General features: G+C 39.8%; 1 protein-coding gene across 6 annotated transcripts in view; it reads left to right on the forward strand.

Moving 5' to 3' along the window:
- LDB2 (LIM domain binding 2) overlaps nucleotides 1-22766 on the forward strand; it is a 1425612-nt gene that overhangs the window by 285295 nt on the left and 1117551 nt on the right. The window lies entirely within an intron of this gene.

Consider the following 22766-nt stretch of genomic DNA (forward strand, 5'->3'; position numbering starts at 1 on the left):
TACCTCCTGTGGTGCCATAGTCTGTAATTGTGGTGAGCAGTAAATGAAAGCACTGCAAAGCTGAAATGAATTAGCAAACAGTTCTTGATATTTTCTGCACAGCAATTTTAGCAAAAATGCTTATATGGATTATGATCTTACAATGGATAATGAAGACTAATACAACCACTACTAATAAAAATGATTTCTGCTGAATAGTTGCATACTGGTGCTGCTTGGTATACCCTACATCAACTTTATTACAAGCTGAGATAAGTACAAACTTGTAGTGTTATAGGATAGTACTGAATTTTATTTTTTCTGTTTGTTTCATTGAATATTGTGTTAAAAATAGTACTGCATTTATCTGCCTATTTGTTTACTGAGAATTGGAAGCTGTCTCTCTGTCTCTCCCTGTCTGCAATCTTGGTGGCTTTGGAATTGACCGCCCCTCCTGTAAATTTGTGTTTGGACACTCCTCCTGGGCCCATCTCATTTGCTCACTCAACTGAGTACAGTGAGGTCATATTTTGATTTCAGACACTCCTACCATTCCCATCTGTTCAGCCCTATCCCAGCTCGATCCCAGTCTAGTCTCATTAGCTCATCCTGCCTAATACAGAGAGAACATCTGAGAAGGCATACCCACTTAGGCCCTGAACTTGTCTGATTGAAGACTGCTGAAACAGGGCTCAGTTCTGAGGTTTTTTAACGGTTAATTGGGTAATTTGTTCAAATCAGTTTTCTATTGTTATATATAAAAAAAAAAAATTGTACTTTATCTGCTTTTACTGTATTTGTGTTTCTTACTACTTTATTACCTTATTTTGCTTGTGCCTCTTCTTAAATGTACTCAGTTGTGTTTATTCTGCTGCATTTATTACTGCTTGGTGGTAGCCTGATTAAATTGCAACTGTTATTCTAAGTCTTTTGGTTACTGCACTTGGGCTTCAGACCAGTTGTTTTACATTAAGAAGGTTTGTGGCCTGCACTGTTGTGGCAGGACAGGTAGCTTACATCCTTCTAAGTTGCGAATTGCTGACTGAAGGCTCAGCGTCTGTTATTCTAAGTGTATTAGTTCTGGTTTAAGCACTTGGGCTCCAGGCCATTTATTTTACATTAAGAATGTTTGTGGTCTGCATTCTTGTAGGAGGAGAGGCTAGATTCTACCCTTCTGAGCTGGGAATTTCTGGTTAAAGGCTTACTGTGCCTGCTCATTTGAACTGTTTCTTTTTGAAATTGGTGCACCTTGTCTGCTGTACCATAGACTACATTCAGGCCTGCTGAATCTAGCTTTGTTTGTATAACTTGAGCACTAATCCAGGCCATCTTTTTTGGAAGTTTCCCTGCACCCTCATGACAGGAGTGTACGGTTAAAACTTGTCAGATTGAAGACTGCTGGAACAGGGCTCAGTTTTGAGTTTTTTTGCTGGTTAATTGGGTAATTTGTGTAAATCAGTTTGCTCATTTTCTATTGTTATATATATTAAAAAATCACACTTTATTCATCTGCTTTTACTGTAACTGTGTTTCTTCCCACTTTATTACCTTATTTTGCTTATGCTTCTTCTTAAAAGCACTCAAGTGTATTATTCTGCTGCAGTTATTACTACTTGGTAGTAGCCTGATTAAATTGTAACTGTTATTCTAAGTCTTTTGGTTTAAGCACTTGGGCTTCAAACCAGTTGTTATACATTAAGGCTTGTGGACTGCATTGTTGTGGCAGGACAGGTAGCTTACATCCTTCTAAATTGGGAATTGCTCAGTGAAGGCTCAGTGTCTGTTATTCTAAAAGCGCATTAGTTGTGGTTTAAGCACTTTGGCTCCAGGCCAGTTATTTTACATTAAGAGGGTTTGTAGTCTGTGCTCTTGTGGGAGGAGAGGCTAGATTCTGCCCTTCTGAGCTGGGAATTTCTGGTTAAAGGCTTATTGTGCCTGCTTATTTGATCTGTTTCTTTCTGAAATTTGTGTGCCTTGTTGCTGTAGCCCAGAAATTAGTAGTTTATAGGCCTTTTGGGGCTAATTTCTATCTCATTCATTTCCAACAAACTTTCAACTTAAGCACTCAAACCATTCACTTCTCATTCCGGCACTTGCTCAAAACTCATAGCAAGCACTAATTAACCCTAGCACTAGACCCCCTCTACTGTCCAGAAGGACAAGGCTCTCTATTCATCCCTACTAGCTAATCAGTAAAACAGCTCACTTTACCTATTCAGGCATGTCCAAAGGGCAGTGTTAGGTGTACTCTCCAGTCCAACTGGTGAATCTTGGCATTTTGAGGCAATGTTACAACTGCCTCATGTACACAGGCAACCCTCTCCACCTACAACCAAACACTAATACATGCGAGAGATGCAATTATACAGCCAAACTAGAGGCAAAGCTATCTCAACCCAAGAGTGGAACTGACAGTCAAGAGGAGAAGAAAAATACTTGCAACACACCACCAGTCTCACATAGACCTACTAAACCAACAGTGGCAAATAACACACATAAATACACGAAAACATACTTGGAGGCTCTAAATAAAAATCTGCAAAAGCAACAGAGACCTCCAAAGCAGACACCCAAGCAACTTCCACACCCCATCACAAACCATGAAACACATACTTCACATAATCAGTGTGCCACGCAATCACAGCCCTTAAGGCAAAATAACATACCCAACACACTAGTAATAGACGACTCTATAGTCAGGCACACTAATGTCCCACTAACTAGGCTGGACAAGGAGAAGGTTACAGTTAGCTGCCTGTTGGGTGCCAGGATCCACCACATAACACAAGCACTCAGGTCACTCCAGAACAAGTACAAATATGACTCTGTCATTGTCCATGTTGGTGTGAATGACCTGAGATGTACCTCCCTGGACTACATGAAAAGAGACATGGAAGAGCTCTCTGATCACGTAGCCCAGGCCGGTGTGACCCTGACCCTGAGTAGCATCCTGCCCTCACCAAGAATGATGCCACAGTATAAAGAAAAAAATGATCAATTTCAACAATTGGCTACGCTTCTGGTGTCATTCAAAAGAGATCCAGTATCTGTCCACCTGGGATGACATGCTCGATAGGCCACATTGCTTCGCAAGAGATGGCTAGCACCTGTGACCCTTAGGCTTTCGAATACTGGCCAAGGCTTTTGCCACCCCTATAGTGCCTTTTTTAGGCAAGACTCAAAAGACAAACCCACCACCATAAATAGCACAAGTAACTAAAACTGAGGGTTATGCTACTCAACGCCAGAAGTCTAAACCTCAAAATGCATGCACTCGAGGCACTTCTCAGTATGGAGAACATCAATATCTGTGCAGTAACAGAAACCTGGTTTAAGGCTCCTGAGAGCACCCCAGCACTACCAGAATATAACTCATACCATACTTTTCGGCCACAGAACCCAGACCGAAACACAAAAGGTGGGGGTGTATCCATATTTATCAAGGATACCCACACCTCCAGGTTAGTGGCACAGCACAATGCCTCAGAGATCATCCATGTGCAACTAACAATGGGCAAAACTGCAATTCAAATTGTAGCTTGCTACAGATCACCCACCATGACCCAGGACCCCCATTCCGCATTTCTGGAGACACTGGAAAATATGAAGGTCCTACCAAACCACCTAATATTGGGCGATTTCAATTACCCAAACATTAACTGGGAGAACTACTCAAGTACTAACTCCCTTGCCCAACGCTTCCTAGAATTTATAAACTCAAATGCCCTGGATCAACTGGTCAACACCCCCACCAGAGGTGACAACATATTGGACCTGGTCATCACCAACATGGGCGACCTTTGTTCTACACCAGAGGTCAAACCCTCGCTGGTTAGATCAGACCATAGACTAATCACTCTGGATATCCACATTCCGCCCCCACTCCCAATCAAGGAAACCACTGTGAAAAACTTTTCAAAAGCAAACTTCACGTTACTTAAGACCGATGTGGAAAGGTTCACAGCCCCCATGCTAAAGGACAATGCTGTTCAAGCTGCTGAATCCCTTACAAAGGCACTCTATGAGCACCTGCAAGAATGCATGGATTGTGCTATCCCAAGCAAAACCAAGACTCACTCCTCCAAGAAAAGGAAACCAGTCTGGTGGACCCCTGCCATAAACAAGCTATACAATAGAAGGAGGAAACTAGTACAGAAAAGAATAAAATCCCAAGAAGGAAAGAAATCCCTGATTAGTATCAGCAAGAAACTATAATCCCTCATATAATCATCCAAGGCTAGCTTCGAAAGAAAAATTGCCAATGACTCCAAAGATAACCACAAAGCGTTCTTTAGCTATGTCAAGAACCTAAGTGGAAACTCACATATCTGCTGTGAGTTAGTGCAGAATGGCAGAAAATACACTGAACCAACTGATATTGCCAACATTCTGGCAGACAGGTTTAGTGAAAACTTCACCTCCCTCTCACCCCCCTAAAGGGCCCATAGCCATACCAGAAGAATGTAGTGTCCCGACAGTCACTGACACACAGGTTAAAACAGCCCTATCCAAAGCCAAAAATACAGTTTCAGTGGGACCAAATGGTGTCCCAGGCTGTGTCTTACATGAGCTCCAAAATTAACTAACCCCTCACCTAAACATACTGTTCAAACTCAGCCTCTCTACAAGCTACATACCTATAGAGTGGTGCACAGCAACCATTATCCCGCTCCACAAAGGTGGAGCCACAACGGACCCCTGGAACTATCGCACTATAAGCCTGACTAGCAGAAGCGGCCTTAGGTCAACTGGTGCCCTAGGCAAAAGGGCTCCACTGTGCCCCCCACCACACTACCTGGTGCTCCCATCCTGGTCTACCTACATCAAATAAATACTGGAAAAGTGCACCTGCTAGAGCAGCACCCTAGGCGACCGCCTAGTTGGCCTATGCCTATGGCTAGCTATGCTGACTAGCCTAGTCTGCAAGGCTATGGAACACATCATCATGGAATTCATTAACAGAGACATTGGGAACCTTCAAACATTGGACCCTACCCAGTTTGGCTTTGTTAAGGGCAGATCATGCCTCCTAAACCTGGTGGACTTCTTTGAGACAGTTACCAAGGCTTTAGACAAGGGAAAAGAGGTCCACACAGCCTACCTAGACCTCGCAAAGGCTTTCGACACCATTCCCCATTCTGGTATTATAGACAAGCTCACCAGCCTGAACATAAACCCCTACATCATGAGATGGATTGCCAGCTGGCTCATGGACAGAATCCACACGGTGAGAGTTGCAGGCTCTAGGTCTGACTCTAAACCAGTTACAATTGGCATCCCCCAGGGCTCAGTCCTGGGACCCCTCCTGTTCGGTATATACTTCTCAGAGGTAAAAGCAAGCACAGGAGGACTATGGCTGACCAAATTCACAGACGACTGCAAACTGGGGGCCATAATTGACTCTCCAGCTGATACAGACATCCTCCAGAAGGGTCTCACTGAGATGGATACCTGGTGTCAAAATCATGGCCTCAAGCTAAATGCCAAAAAGTGCATAGTCAACCCCTTTGGAAAAAACAAAGTACACATGAACTACCACATACGTGGTAGTCCCCTAAATACAGAAAATATAATAAGGGATCTGGGGACCCAAGTAGATAGTAATCTCTCCTTTGATAATCATATTGCCAGCGTGGTTAGAAAATCCTTCTTTGTGGCCCACCTAATCACAAAAGGGTTCACATCTAGAACAAAAGAGGTTATTGTGCCCCTCTACTCATCACTCATTAGTCCCATCATAGAGTACAATGCCCCATTTGGGATGTACCTTACAAGACACCTGCAACAGATGGAAAGACCACAGAAGTACCTCACCAAGAGGATTACTGGCCTCAAACATATGCCCTATGCAGCCAGACTGAAGAAACTCCAGCTGTACTCGGTTCCATACCGCTTACTCAGAGGTGATCTCTGCCTGACATACAAAGCCATGTCCAACCCAGAATTGATGGACATGCTCCACCTAAAAAAAAAAAAAAAAATCCCCAAGAGCCACACGCTCTAGGGATCGAAACCTCACCACAATGATAAATAGGACATGCTGGAGGAATAGATTCCTGTCCCAGAGACGCTAGGGTTGCCACCTTTTCAAATGCCCAAAGTGGGACATTTTTGGTTCAAACGTCAGATTTTACAGGGCAAAACATATCCATGGTCAGTACAAAGGATAGAATTTCACTTTTTTGCCTAAATAAAAGTTTATTCTTGTAGCATTTTAGTTGCTTATTCTGTTCCTTATAACATTTAGGTGTTTCAGATACAGAATAACTGTTTTATACAACTATTACATAAAATATAGGAAATAATTTTGTCCTAAAATCTCAGGACATTTGCCATTTTTACAATTTTTTTGCAGGATACAACTGCCCAAAGAGGGACTGTCCCTCGTAAAGTGGGACAGGTGGTAACCCTAAGAGACTCCCCATGCTTTGGAACAGGATTCTAATCTACATTAGGCAGAGCCCCTCACTAACACTCTTCAAGAGAAACCTTGACAAGTGGATGGGAAACAGAAAATTTACCCCGGGGATCACTGCAGTGGCTCTGCTGGACAGAGGCAAAGGGAACTAATCTAAGGAGGCGGTGAAAGCCTACACATTCTGGCTAGGTTTATAGATGCCTTCGGGCAGATAGCCTAGTACTTACCTATGAACCTATGATGATGATGATGATATAGTACCCAATACATGTTGAATGCTAGTGCAGCTTAATCATAACATATTGCCAACATGCAGAGTCAATGCTTTAAGAAGAGTTTAGCTGTAAGTTTGGACTAACACAGTATGTTAAAAAGTAAATGAGTGCCTCGATCCTTAAACTAAAACCTTTACTTTACTTTATTTTATTTTATTTTTATTTGATTTATTTTACATTTGTTAACCGGGATGGAAAAGCTCCACAGTAAGTAAAATTTTACACAATATGTTAAATTCCAGTATACAGAGAATTTTCAAACAATATGTTAAAATACAGTATACAGCAGAAGACATAACAAGACCTATATATACAGGAAAAATAGTTACACATGGTTAATAACAGAATAAGTATACAAATTCAATCAGCATTAGGAGAATACCTGGACTGTAATATATATTAAAGTAGGTATATTAGAAAGTGAGGCATGTAAGTGGAATAATTTGAGGACTTAAAGGAGAACTTTGCCCCAAAGTCAAGTTTTTCTTTCCCTATAATAAAGACTTAACACTTCACATACAGAATAAACATAATTTAATAATTATGTTTGCCTTTCTTTCCTGCATATGTCTCAGCTACTGAGTGACACAGTAATTAAATTAGATTAGCTATCCCAACAACAGAGCCATTAAGAAAACAATGACATTTAAATGTGCCTTATCAGTTACAGATTGCCAGCATCACACCTCAGATAAATAGTGTAACCAAGAGTCTGAACAAAGGCAGGGCTTTCAAGCTTAGTTTTCAGATGCAAATGTCTTTCCTTGTAATAAAATAGTGCCACAAAGAAAGAAAACAACTGTCTTAATACAACTTCTTGCTTTCCATCAGTATTAGGGTTGCCACCTTTCCAAATGCCCAAAATGGGACATTTGTGCTACAAACATCAGATTTTGCAGGGCAAAACATACCCACGGCCAGTACAGAGGACAGAACTTCAGTGTTTTGCCTGAATAAAAGTTTATTCTTGTAGCATTTTAGTTCCTTATTCTGTTTCTTATAACATTTAGGTGTTTCAGATACAGAATAACTGTTTAATGCAACTATTACATAAAATATAGAAAATAATTTTGTCCTAAAATCTCAGGACATTTGCCATTTTTTCACATTTTTTGCAGGACACAACCGCCCAAAGAGGGACTGTCCCTCGCAAAGTGGGACAGGTGGTAACCCTAATCAGTATATGATTTTGCATTTTTCTACTCTGTAATTTCTGCAAATGTGCATGTTTCTCCTGGAGTAGGGAAAAGAAGATTAACATCAAAGACTTTAATTCTAGCTACAATATTTAAAACTGTGAATGCAACACAAACCATTTCAGCCCAACTAACACCTATTAATCACAGGGGTCAGATTCCTCGCACTAGAACACTGAACTACAGTTGTTACTTTGAAAAGAACAATTAACTCAGCTACATTTTCAAGCCTATCGTTCAAACCTTCCTTAAAATGCTACAACAAAGATGACCACTAAAGAAAATGAAAGGAAGCGAAGCAATTAAAAACGTGGATAGATGCTGACAGTGAAAAGTAAGTAGTCACAGGAAGGTTTCAACTGATGATAGAAAACTACAGTAAATGATCCCCTCATCTTAAGGACTTCTTTCTGTCCCTCTAACATGACGTGAGGAAGGCAAAGGCATTGACTGTAAAACCAAATAATGCTAGCCATGGCAGCCTCCTTCAGATCATTTTGGGCTATAACAAATTAGAAAATAACAGTAACCATTTACTTTGATACAGAGACATTAGCAATGCAGAAAAGTTCAAGATTTATTAATTGATTGATTAATTGACTGATTGACATCTGTTGACTGGGAAAGTCTACTGGGTCAGAAGAATCCATTTTCAGTGGAGGCCTGGGGAGAAAAACTCCAGTAACAAATTAAAAATTACTACAGCAAACAACTAAACAAAAATTATTATACAACAGGATAAGATTTACAGTAATAAGAAGCCATACAAATATAAATAGCATTTCTTAGTGATAGAAATATGCAGAGTACAATGTTATTATGCAGTGACAAAAATGACAGTAGAAGTTGCACAGTATATAAATGGATAACTTGTTGACGACATTCAATGTAAACAATCATGACACACAGTATATTCTGTACAATATGAAGGAGGTTATACTTTTGCCTTGTGGAAGTTTCTTAAGGATTAAATATTGATTAGTATGCTTTGTTTAAGAGAAAGTAACAGAAGTACAGCTGGTTTACTAGTATTTAAGTTGAGCTAAAAAAAGAGTATTCTAGAAAGCTAACTCATTGATGTTGGTTTATAGTGGTATGAAGTTCTGATCACAAGGACAGATGTGATTATTAAGAAAGTGATCTTTTAGGGTGAATTTGAAGGTTTTCATAGACTCGATTTGTGTTATGGAGGGGGGTAGGTCATTCCATAGCTTTGCTATGGGTTAAGAGTATAAGCTTTGTCCAACTCTCTTATTGGGTCTGTATACCATAAGAAGCTGTTTATTAGTAGAACAAAGATTTTGGGTTGGGATGTAGGATTGCACAATAGAATGTAGTGATGGGTAGTTATTTGTATTGTGTATTAATTTATGAGCAAGAGTTAGTTGAGTGTATTGGAGGCAATGCGGGAATTCCAACCACTTTAATTCTTTAATGGCGTGACAGTGGTAAGTGTGGTTTTGCACTCCAGAAGCAAATTTGGCAATTTTATAATAGCATGATTGCAGTTTATTGCTTAAGGATGCGTGAAGGTTGGTAAAGATGGGGGGAACCATACAGGAGTGAGGGAAGTAGGAGGGAATGTGCCAATTTTATTCTTGTGGGCTTATCCATATACAGTTTATGTCTATATAGGTTACCTAGTTTTGAGTGTGTTTTTTTGATTGTGTTAAGAATGTGTTGTTCTGCTGATAGTTTATCATCTATAGTGATGCCCAGAAGTTTAGCTGTTTTCACTACTTCAATTTCCGTATTATTTAGGGAGCAGATTTTGAACTCTTGTGGGGGTGGTTGGAAGAGAATATTAGTAGTTTGGATTTTTTGGCATTAAGTAATAATTGAGATTTGTTTAGCCATGTTTCTATGTTTGAGAAGGTGTTTTGCATTATTTTGAGGAGATCAGGGAGTGGGAAGTTGCTGGCCAAGGATATAACGGTAGAATCGTCAGCATACTGGATGAGGGAACTATGTAGGGAGACAGTATGGAGATTATTTATAAATGCATTAAAAAGTAATGGTCCAAAAATGGAGCCCTGGGGGACATCTACTTTATTAACTAGATAACAGATTTATTGTTTTGCCATCTGACAGATTGTTGTCTATCTTTCAGGTAGCTAGTAAACCAGGTAATGGTATGTTCAATACATCCTAATGTTTCTAATTGTTGGATTAGTTTGATATGTGTTACAGTGTCAAAAGCTTTGGATAGATCTAATAAAACTACTGATGTCAGTAGACCAGAGCCCAAAGCTTTGTTCAGGATATTGGTGAAAGTAAGGCTGTAATAGTATTATGTGCAGGGTGGAAGCCATATTGGGTTTGGGCTAAGAGATTGTTGTCTGTGAGATGCTTTAATAGTTGGTTATGTATACACTTTTCTAGTATTTTAGATAATGATGAGAAAATGGAAAAGGGTCAGAAATTGGTTAAATTGTTAATATTTCTACACTTATGCAATAGGGTTATGATAGATTTCTTCCAAATTTGAGGGACTGTAGATTCAGAGATGGATCTATTAATTAGAATTCTGATGGGCTAGGCTAATGTATTTGAACAAAGTTTCAGGCATTCAGTGGGGAAGCATGGTCTAAGTTTAGATAGCAGTTTGAATATTAGAGAGGGAGGTACCAGTTTTAGGGAGAACTTTGGAATTTCTTGAGTATTGCTAGTGCTGTCTTTGTGAAGTGAGGGATGTAAGTTGAAATTCTCACCAATAGAGCTTGAATTACTTGTCAAATTGTTAGGAGATTGCTTGTTATTGGTGAGAGTCTGTTGACAAGTTTGAGAATGATGTCTATAAAGTGGGTATTAAAATGTGGGCTATTTGTTCTGGGTCTTTGTCAGGATATGGTGATGGGTTTTGTGTAGTTCCAGGATTAAGGAGCAAATTGACTAATTTCCAAAAAAAATTGGGTTATTTTTCTGATTAGATAGTTGTTGTGAAAAAGAATTTCGTATGTCATTTTTTACCAATGCCTTAGCGTTATTGCACAGTTGTTTGAAATATATTTCATTTGCTTGTTTTTTGTTTTTACACCATTGTTTCCAGGCCCAGTCTCTGGACAGAATAATTGGTTTTGTAGGTTTTGTGAGCCAAGGAGCATGATTGAGTTTTATTCTTTTGAACCTGATAGAGGATAAAGTATTTTGTGTGTCAAGAAACATCTTATTAAAATAGAATACAGCTTCTTCTAATGAAAATGTTTTTAGCAGGGTCCAATTCTGAGCTTTTAGGGACTTATTGAAAGTTATTTGATTGAAGTTAGTTAGATTTCTATCTAATCTATATGTGTGGGGTTTGGGTATTTGAGTATGAGTTCTAAGTGTATAGGCTGGTAAATTGTCACTTAGGACATCAGGGAGAGTACCAGTATTAGAGTATTTGTGTGGGTCTGATACACAAATCCAGTCTAGGGTGGCCTCTGGCTGTTTATCTGGGATTTGTGTGGGGCCAGAAATAAGTTGAGTATACCCATGGAGATTAATACAGTTATCTGGGGCTTTTAAGCCTACATTTTTCCAATTAATGTTAGTATCACGTAAAATGATAATTTCACAGGATATATTATGAGTGGTCCAAAATAGAAAGTTTTCAAGCACAGGGATGTTTTGGCCTGGTGGAATATGATGGAATGCTATACACAGGTGTTTACTATTGTTAATGTGTAGTGATGCTAATAAGATTTCTATGTTATTGAAGGTTAGGATGGTTTTAGGGAAAGTTGAAATGGTTAGAGAGTTGCTATAGATTAAAGCTATACCCCCTTTCTTTGAAAGTCTGTCTTTACATAGGATACTGTAACCAGTTGGAACTATTTTGGTATCAGTTATATGTGGCTTTAGCCAAGTTTCTGTAACAGCTACAATGTCAGGGTTATGTTGTGAGAGCCATGCATGGAATTCAGTAATTGTGATGCAAATACTTTGAATGTTAATTGTCATTATATATAAGTTTCGAGTGTTAGGAGGTTGTATTTTGGGAGGAAAAGGGTTATTAATGATATTATGAGTGTGAGATGGGCTGGGATTAGGATGTATGTCACCACTTCAAAGTAGCAATAGGTGATGACTTGCAAGATAGGTGAAGAAGTTGGTTTTAGAAGAGGACCTAACTAATGTGTAAGGAAACATTTTTGGTATATTGCTGTTAGGAAGCACTCTGAGTAAATTGCTAATATTAAATAAGGATGATGAGATTTTAGAAAAGCCTTTTAAATTGGGTTGTGGTTTAGTAGTTAATGTGGCTGTTCTTGAAAATGAATAGAATTGCATGGTGTGGCGAGAAGTTGCATGAGTTAGTATAGAAAGAGGAATACTTAAGGAGAGAGTGAAGATAAGTAGATAGGCAATGTTGGTCATTTTGTATATTAACTGATAAAGGGTGCAGGTAAAACATATGTAGTGTAAAGGGAAAAGGGTGGGGTTGTGTGAGGTTAGGGAGTAGGGATAGGGTAATTTGATGAGGTGGGTTAGATTTTGTATTTGGGTAGAGAGTATAAATTAAAGGAAAGTGGGATGGGTGGGAATGGGGGTAGGGTAGAGGAGCGGAGAGACCCCACTGCAGCGAGGGCAAACAGAGGAGGCTTACACCCTGTTCGAGGATTGGAAGGTTTCTCTTAAGAAAAACAATCAGTAAGAGTACACCACAGGTAGAAGCTGTATGCTGCTTACTAGTCTGCAATGATGGCTTTTATTCTTTTTTACATTTGTATTCCCTGTTACTCTTTGTTTGCTCCACACTACGTCACTAAAGATAAAAGTAGCTTGAGACTTTGCACTTTTGTTTGGTGTTCAATTAGCGAAGAACAAGTATTGAGGGGTAGGGACTGAAGGCTATGACTCTATTGAGAGGGGCTCAATACCTTAACATAGCAAAACAGGTAAGTTAAACAAAATGTATTACCAGTGAAATGGATGAAAAGGGTGGGGGGAAGTAGGTTTGCAGCTGTCGCCCCAGGGGTATGCGCTCTACCTGATTGTAACAGATTTTAACAAGGCATAACAGTAGTCACAAAAGCAGGCACCTACACTGCCCATAAGTGAAAACAGCAGAGTTCCTGGAGTTAAATCTGGGTTGCAGTCTTTATTTTTTTATGATGATTGGTTAGAGTTTCCTTTGCTTTTAGCTGGAGTGAGAGGAGTCCTCACTCACACAAGTAGAGGTGGGGGAGACTCAAGGTGACCAGGTGCTCAGGGGAGCTAAAAGTTGCAAAAAAGACAAAAGGAAAGAATATTAGACTAAAAGCAACAAAACAAGGACATCAAAATAAGCATAGACATCATAAATATTGTACAGAAAGCAGAGCGAGTTAACATAGCCCATTAAAAGTTGCCAAAACAAACACATAGTGGCTCTACAACCAAACTTATTTAGTAATAGTCAGTGTAACTAGTTAGAATATGCTGAATATGCTGAAAAACATATGCTTTTTCAGTTTTTTGGGTGCAGTTCTCCTTTAAGTGTTATGACATTTTATGGTGACACAGCATCAAGTTAAAGCAAGAAAGATATACTGCATCCATGAGCATAATCCATGACAGATGTGCATTAAGTGATTTTGATGGTCATGTGACAGCATGAAAAAGCATAAGCTAATGTTTAAATATGATTGGTTCATAGGTGGTTGCTAGGCTAGTGGCCCTAGAGCCCTTACAAGCCTAGCCATGTTAATCCCAAGTTGCCTCAATTGTCCTTGGTGCGATGGATGTAATTTGCAGAGCAAGTCTATGATAAACACTGACTACCCCTGTCCATGAAGGACATTAGTCCTCACCTACCTACAGGAAGTACATTAACTTGCTTACTGTACACCCTGGAGGGGTTTATAATACCTTTAAAATGTTTCAAGAAAGCCTTTTGAAGACTTTAAATCAGACTATACAGTTAAATTACTTCTCTTAGAGTAGCAGTTTAATACACAGTGTTGAGGGTTTGAACTGCTAACAACTTCCCCACTTTTGCCCACCTTCTCCCCTCTTCCATATAACTAACTCAGACCTATATTTCCACTCACTGCCTAAAGAACTTCAATTCTGAAACCTTCTCAAATGCACTAAAAAGCACAAACTGGAACCCATTAAAGACTCTTCCCCTAGATAACACTCTCTCCTACTTTAACTCTACTTTCACAAACCTGCTCAACTCGTTTGCCCCTCTAAAAACAAAACATATAAAAAGTAACCCTGTACCCTGGTTAACCAAAAACACCTTAGCTATCATGCGACTCTGTGACAAAGCCTGGACACGTTACCATAAAAATAAAACCACTATCACCCTAAACGAATATAAAACACTACGAAATAAAGTCAAAAAACTTGTTACCTCAAACCGCAAAGCCTATTTCTCCACTCTCCAAACCAACCACAACACCAATCCCAAACTATTTTGGAAAGGAATCTTATCTCTCTTAAACCCAGGAAAAAAAGAAAACCCTTGCTCCAACCCAGATGCCTCTGACATGGACCTAGCCACCCAATTTAACTCTTTTCTTCATAGAGTCCATAAGCAAGCTAACATCATCCTTCACCAACACCTCTACAACCTCTCCTCAGAGTGCAGCCATCCCTTCCTCCCATAGCAGCCCTTGCCCCCAACCTCCACCTTTCTCTATCAATCCCATCTCTATATCCACCATAAAAAAATTAAAACCTGGCTCCAATGTCCCTGATGAAATTCCCTCCTACTTCCTAAAAGTAGCCGCAGAAGCCATTGCTCTCCCTATCAGCATACTAATTAATCAGCGAACAATAAAAGGCACCACTAGCAAATAAAGGCACCTGCACAGATCGAATAAAAGTACCATAAAATAATAAAAATAATGAAATCAACTGTGCAGAATCCACTCAGACGGTCGTTCGAGCAAAAACCTTCAGGTAAAACACAAATGAACAGTCCAAAAAAGCACTTAAAAGTGGTTTGAAAAAGTTAAATAGCGAAAGCGCTTACCACTTTGTTTCTTTAAGTTAATAAAAGCTTTTGATGGTTTATTTTGCATCTGAACTCGGATTTTTTGGAGGAAACTATTCAAAAGAGTTTGTGGTCTGAAAAGACATTTGAACTTGTGTTCGATGAACTTTTAAGTGCTTTTTGGACTAAACCTATCCCCTTCCAGTATCAGGTGGCTTTCCAGCTACCTCACAACCAGACAACAAGTAGTCAAATGGAATAAAGCCACTTCACCCTTCCTTAATACTCCCACAGGTGTCCCCCAAGGTTCCATTTTAAGCCCCCTACTGTTCAACATATTCATTAGCGACTTCTACCAAACAATTCCAAACTCCTGCCTCATCCAATATGCCAACGATTCTACCATTATCTGCTCCTCCCCTTTTATCCCCACTCTAAATAAGCTTGCCCAAACTGCCTTCTCCTCTACTGAGCAGTGGATGCTAGACAACCATCTGGCTCTTAATGCAACCAAAACTAAACTTATGTTATTCACCACCTCCAAAACCCCCTCCCTCGATAAACACTCATGTATGATCACCAGCAAAAATAATACTCCCTTAGAAATAGTTTCTGACACTAAACTACTAGGAGTACTCATGGATGATCAACTAAAATTTGACAAACATTTACAAGTAAATATAAAAAAACCCACAAAAAATGTGGTATGCTATACCTCCATAATCGTTATATCTCTCCTTCCACTAGGCTCATACTAGCCAATGCTTATCTCATCCTTCCTATATGGTGCATCTATCCTCACCAACCTGAAATCCTTCCTCAAAACAAAACTCTCCACTTGCAATAACAAGATATCAAAATTTGCAGTAGGTCACAGAGCCATTTCACACCACTGTAATTCTCTTCACCAACTAAACTGGCTTGAGCTACCTAACCTCCTCACTTATACCCAACTCATCAAAGCACACAAACTCATTTACAACCTCTCTCTTTGTCCCTCCCTAGCCACTACCGTTGAAATGTATGAACCAGAATGACTTCTAAGATTTAATTCCCAAAAGCTAATTAAATTGCACAAACCCACACATCCAGCTGGGAATCACCTAATGTCCTTCTCTCTGGAGTTCTTTACCATTTCCTATCTGCATCACCAGCAGTCTCTCCTCATTTAAAACCTTGCTGCACTCACACCTAACTTCACAATAGAAGTGCTCCTGTTCCCATCCTACCTAGTCCTTCTAATACCACTTCTTACTCTCCTAGAACTAAATACGCCATCACTGCCTCCTATAATTCCACAGCTCTATTGAACTATTTGACCAACTCCTTTACAGTTACCCTATGCTGCTACTTTTGCTTAAAAAAGTGTGTTTTTATTGCTGTTTTATAAACTATACTGATGTAATCTATCATTGTTAACCTTTTTAATTATATTTACTTTGTATTCCTATGAGATAATCTGTAATGTAAATGTGCAATGTGTACTATGTATTTGTATTTTTCTGGAGCTTTTCTCCCCAATGGGCTCCTTGTGGCCCAATTGGACTATCTTAGCAAACAAACTGCAAATAAAATAAATAAATAAATAAATAAAAATAACTTTCCTTAATTTGAAGTATGACTCTTTCATTCATGACTTGCAAATTGTGTGACTCATTTACCAAAACTGTACTCCAGCATCATCCAGAAAATAGTTGTCAGTACCAATGGGATTATCCGTTAGTATAACAATTACAGCATCTTTATGCAACAATCAGTTTTTCCAATTACCACCATAAACAGAAGGAATTATTTTCTCTAAAATAGAAAACTTAAACGTAATAAAATTCCTACAAGAGATAGCATGCCTGGATAGGGCACTTTTACTGCCCTTTTTAACAATGCTGTAAATATGTTGGTAAATTCTTTTATTCAAATCATTGTTAGTTTTACCGACATAAAATGCCGGACATGTACTGCATCTAGCCAGGTAAACAACACTGGAAATGCTATGGCAGTTATGGTTGAATTCATCTAATTCACCTGGCATCAATAAGGCCATATCTATTAATAGTAAATTGAAGATTAGAGCATCAAAACTGTAATTGTGTTTTATTTTAATACTTGAGCTTGTGTCTAGTATGTTTTCATGTTTTTAAGATAAGTTCTGACACTTTCAAGAAAATAGTGTACTGTGCCTTTAAACTTTTTGGTGGGGTTTAGCTACATTGTAATTGATAGGCTTTTTAAGTGCGGGTGTGTACAAGCTAAGGTTTTTAAATGTTTTTGCTTCATTTGCATGTTTTTTATGGTTCTGAACAGGTATATGTTTTTAAAACAGGTGAAAGTGCTAAACCATTTTCAATAAAGCTTATTTTTCGAGTCACTCTGCCACCTGGTAATTTGGGCATTTTATATTCCAGAGTGGTTGCTTCATTCAGTTTTTTGGTACCACTTATCTGATTTAAATGCCACACTGTCAGATCTGACCATGCTAGTGTTCTCACTAGTGGCCCAAGCTTCATGGTAACATAGGTACCTTCTTACATATATACACAAATACACAGTTCCAGAGATGTGTGAATGTGCATGTGCGTGCACGCACACACACACACACACACACACACACACACACACATGCGCGAGCATGCACATGGACACATCACCACCTCTTACCTAACTCTTGTAGTGTAACCACCTGACAGCCCACTGACACCTGAAAACATTTGTTTTTGTTTACATATTTTTGCATTTGTTTGTATTGTTCTTGATTACCTGTGAATCAAGTTTTTAAGTGCTCAGCCTCATGCATTGTTGCCTATATGTTGTGAACTGAGCTCCAGTTCTCTGAGGAGACATAGAAGAATCTTATTGAATACCAGATTAATAGGATTTGAAGTTTTCATCAAGAAAAATTAGGAGACATATTTGACAATTGTATTGATAAAAAGAGTTTCTTGATCTGTTGTTGCCATCTTTTGCTCTGCATAGGACATTAGAACATAATCCATCAAAAGATAAGTACTTATTTTCATTTGTTTTCTGCACTTCAAATTAAAACAATATTTGCTGCATTTCTGTTTAAACTGTGCAAATGTTTTTTTAGGCCTAGTGAATTCAGTCCTTACCTCTGTTCTGGTCTTTGTCTCCTTTTTGTTTCTCTGTCTGTTCTGTGAATTTTACTTGTTGCTGTACTTGAAAAACACTAGCATAGATCTGAATATCTATTACTGTTTGTGACCTTTGGAGCTTGTAGTACAATCTTTTGTCTAGAGAGGCCTAGCTGTTTCTTTGTGGGAGGGGGATTTGGTCTGGTCTGATCTGGCTAGAGATAATACACAGGGCTCAATTTTTTGATTGGATAATTTGGCTGGTTCCTGTTTCTTTGCCTTAAATAGCCAGTGTTTAAACAAGTTTGTACTTCTTTGCTCAAAGCTGCAGTGAGTTGCTCATTTGTTTATGCTCAACGTAATCCATCAAAAGATAAGTACTTATTTTTATTTGTTTTCTGCACTTCTGATTAAAACAATATTTCCTGCATATCTGTTTAAACCGTGTAACTGTTTTTTAGACCTAGTGAATTCAATCCTTACTTCTGTTCTGATCTTGTATCCCACTCACCAGCCCAAGTGTTGTTGTGGTATTAAAGCTTGGTGGCTTTTGAGTTGCCCGCCTCTACTATAAATTTGATATTGGACACTCCTCCCAGTCCCATTGCATCAGCTCATTCTACTGAGTACAGTGAGATCAGTTGTGAAGGCATACCCCTTTAGCTTCTTAAACTTGAATTATCTTCTCTCTCTTCACTTTCTACTAAAAAAAATTGTGCCTCTTCCTACTTCATTTTACTGCTTGTGCTTAGCTGTTCAACTGCATTTAGTTTGCTGCATTTGTCACTGCTTGTTGGTAGCCTTATAGCTTATTTGAGCTGTTTTTTTACTGTTGTGATTGTGAGCTAATTTATCACATTTGCACAGTTTTAAAGCAGTTTACTGACTACCTGCATTTCATTACTGATTAACTGTATTTTTTCATACTGTCAGTTATGTTTTTTATCTGTACATGGTTAATCTGTGCTTTTTGTGTGTTTTACTGTTTTCTTAACCCTTAAATTGAGTAGCATAGTCTGATACAGATTTGCTACATCCAGAGCTGCAGCTGCACTGTTTTTAACCCTTTGTGAGGTACTCCAGCTACAAATTTTCCCTTAGTAGCACTTGTGTAATCACCTAGTAGTACTACTCTTAGACCTTCCACCCTCTACCCTCTTAGCTCTCTTTGGCCTCTTTCCCTCACTTTCTGACAAATATGGATGGGCAATTTCTTACACTTTCTCCTGCCAGTCTGGTTGATATGGGCATCCTGAGACAATGTAGCAACTTCTTCATGTACATGGACAACCCTCTACTACTACCACCTAAAGAGATGCAATTACATTAAGAGCCTAAAGTCAATGCTCTCCCACTTGCAGTCCAGTATATCTGGTACTGAGAAGGTTGTCAACACAAGCACAACATCTCAAACAGCACCCACACATACACAACCTACACCCACATATGCGGAAGTCCTCATCAAAAGATACCCAAACAAAAGAGACCTTCCAGGCAAAAACACAAGCGAACTCCACTGCGCAGCACACCACACATAGTCTGCACACCTGTGTCTCACAGCCACTAAGGCCTAAACATAAACCCAACATATTAGTCATAGGAGACTCCATTGTGAGACACACAGATGTGCCCCTCACCAGGCTGCATAAGGAAAAAGTCACGGTTTGTTGTTTGTCAGGTGCCAGAATCTGCCATATCACTCATGCACTCAAGTCTCTCAACAACAGGTACTGTAATAACTCTGTTATAGTTCATGTTGGTTTGAATGACTTGTGACGTACCTCCCTTGACTGTATGAAGAGAGATGTGATCGAGGTCGCTGAATATGTGTCCCAAATAGGCATGTTCCTAGCCCTAAGCACCATCACCCAGAATGATGCCTCAATACAAACAGAAAATGATTGACTTTAACAATTGGCTTAGTTTCTGAAGTCATTCTAAGGGGATCCAGTACCTGACAGCCTGGGAAGACTTGATTGACATACCACAATGCTTTGCGAGAGACGGCCTGCATCTGTCTCCCTTGGCCCTTTTTTAGGCAATGCTATGTGGTCATAACTACCAACATGAAAATTTCATCAAAATGCAAATTAAAGGTCATGCTGCTAAATGCTAGGACTCTGAACATGTAACTACACTCATTGAAAGCATTCTTAACCCTGGAAGATGTTGGCATTTGTGCAGTCATAGAAACCTGGTTCAAAGCTGTGGAGACCACCCCAGCCATACCAGGTTGCTCATCCTATCATACATTCAGACCAAAAAGTAAAACAAAAAAGTCCAACACCCTCAAATAAAGAAGTTTATGATGTTTGTGTTATTTTATTAAACATCTTTATTTAAGGGCATTGGACTTTTTTGTTTTACTTTTGGGACTTTATTTCTGGTGCTTTGAAGTCCTTTAACTGCTTTGGTGATTTATTTTGTCTTTGGATTATCATACATTCAGACCCCAAACTGTGGACAGCAAAGCAAAAGGACGTGGCGTAGCAATATATATAAAAGACATACACACCTCCAAGCTGGTCACACAGTATGATGCACAGGAGACACTCCAGGTGCAGTTAACCATTGACAAGACCCCTATTCAAATTATAGCTAGCTACAGGCCCCCAACTTTGACTCAAGATGCCCACTCCACTTATTTGAACCTCTTTGAATCTATCAAGATTCAACCCTTTACCCTGATCCTGGGTGACTTTAACTATCCAGCCATAGACAGAAAAAAACTACTCATGCCAAAACACAAATGCCCAGAGATGCCTTGATTTTGTCAATGCAAATGCCTTGGACCAGCTGGTAGACACCCCCACAAGAGGTGAAAATATCTTGGACTTGGTATTAATCAGCATGAGTAACCACAACAGCAAAGTGGTCACTTTCAAAGTTACCATCACCACTCACCCCCCCCCCCCCCCAGATAGGGTCAAACAAAAAAACTTCTCCAAAGCTGATTACAACCTCCTGAGGGAAGGTATAAACAGCTTCACAGCCCCTCCCCCTCCATAGGAATGGACACATATGTCCAAATTTACACCAAAGTTCTATACGAGCATTTATATAGTTGCATGGAATCATGTATACCCGACAGGGCAAAGTCCTCATCCTCAAGGAAGACTACACCTGTCTGATGAACATCTGCAATAAATAAACTCTATAATAAAAGGAAAAATTAATGTCCAGGACCAAGAAGGAGCAGGTGCCTAATTGGAAGCAATCTCTCCTTAGCCTGAACAAGCAAATAAGAGCACTAGTGAAATCCTCCATAGCAAACTTCGAGTCCAAACTGGCCACATCTACTACAGACATTCACAAGGCTTTCTTCACATATGTCTGCAATCTCAAGGGAAACACCCAGATTTGCTCAGAACTGGTGGTCAAGGACACCGCATGCACAAATGCCATAGATATAGCCAACCTGCTGGGAGAGAGGTTAAGTGAAAACTTCACCCCTCTGTCTCCCATCAGTAAATCAGGACATCCCCAGCACCTGGTCCCCTCCCCTTATCTCTAGGGAGCAAGTCATCACTGCCCTCTCAAAGGCAAAAAATGCAGCCTCCATGTGACCCGATAACATCCCAGGCTGCATCCTACATGAACTCAAACAGGAATTTGCAGCAACATTAGGCATCCTATTCAATATAAGCCTGAGTACCAGCTTTGTCCCAGCTGAGTGAAGGACAGCTACTGTCATCCCTTTACACAAAGGTGGAGCATCCACCAATCCAGGAAATTATAGACCCATCAGCATAATTAGCCTGATCTGTAAGACCATGGAGCAGATTATTATGGACCTCATTAACAAGGACATTGGCAACCTCCAAACACTTGATCCCACAGAGTTTTGTTTTGTCAACAAGGTCATGCCTGTTAAATTTGGTCGACTTCTTTGAGACAGTCACCAAAGCCATGGACGAGGAGAAGACAGTGCACACTGCCTACCTTGACCTGGTCAAAGCCTTCAATACTATTCCCCACTCGGCTATAATAGATGAACTCTCTCAACTAGGCATCAGTCCATATGTTACCAAATGTGTAGTAAACTGGCTCACTGATAGAAACTGCCTAGTCAAAGTAGGTGAAGCCACCTCAAGCAGTCGACCCATAAAGAGTGGTGTACCCCAGGGATTGGTCTTGCTGCCTTTGTTGTTTGGGATATACTTTTCTGAGGTGCAGGCCAAATCCATTGGCCATGGCTGACAAAGTTTGCAGATGACTGCAAGCTGGGTGCTGTCATCAGTTCCCCTAATGATGCGGGCATTCTACAAGAGGGTCTCACCCAAACAAATGACTGGTGCCAGAAACATGGCCTGAAACTGAATGCCAAAAAATGCATCATCATCCCCTTTGGGGAGAGTGACGTCCCCACAAATTATCACATTAATAACAAGGTCCTAAGCACGCAATCATTCGTGAGGTACTTGTGTACCCAGGTTGATAGCAACCTGACTTTTGACCATCATATTTCCTCTGTTGTATGAAAAACTTTCTACATGGCCCACCTCATTAGTAAGGGTATCTCATCCAGGAACAAGGTGTTCATAACATCCCTGTATTCTTCCCTTATAATACCCAGTATTGAATACAATGCCCCCCTCACAAAGCACATGCAGCAGCTAGAGAGACCAGAAAGGTTCCTCACCAGGAGAATCCAGGGCCTCAAACATCTACCCTACACAGATAGGCTAAAGGCCCTGTCCCTCTACTCAATCTCCTACAGACTCCTCAGCGGTGACCTCTGTCTGGCATACAAAGCAATCTCAGACCCCACCTTGATGGGGCTGCTATATATCTGCAAGTCAAGCTCCACTCAAGTAACCTGCATGCCTGACCTCAGCCTGGTCTGTGACATCAATAGGACTTATTGGCAGGACAGATTTGTGTCCCAGAGACTCCCTCTTC

The sequence above is a fragment of the Protopterus annectens genome, chromosome 2.part1 (genome assembly GCF_019279795.1).
Source record: "Protopterus annectens isolate FY-2018-M chromosome 2.part1, PAN1.0, whole genome shotgun sequence".
In the NCBI taxonomy this organism is placed as follows: domain Eukaryota; kingdom Metazoa; phylum Chordata; order Ceratodontiformes; family Protopteridae; genus Protopterus; species Protopterus annectens.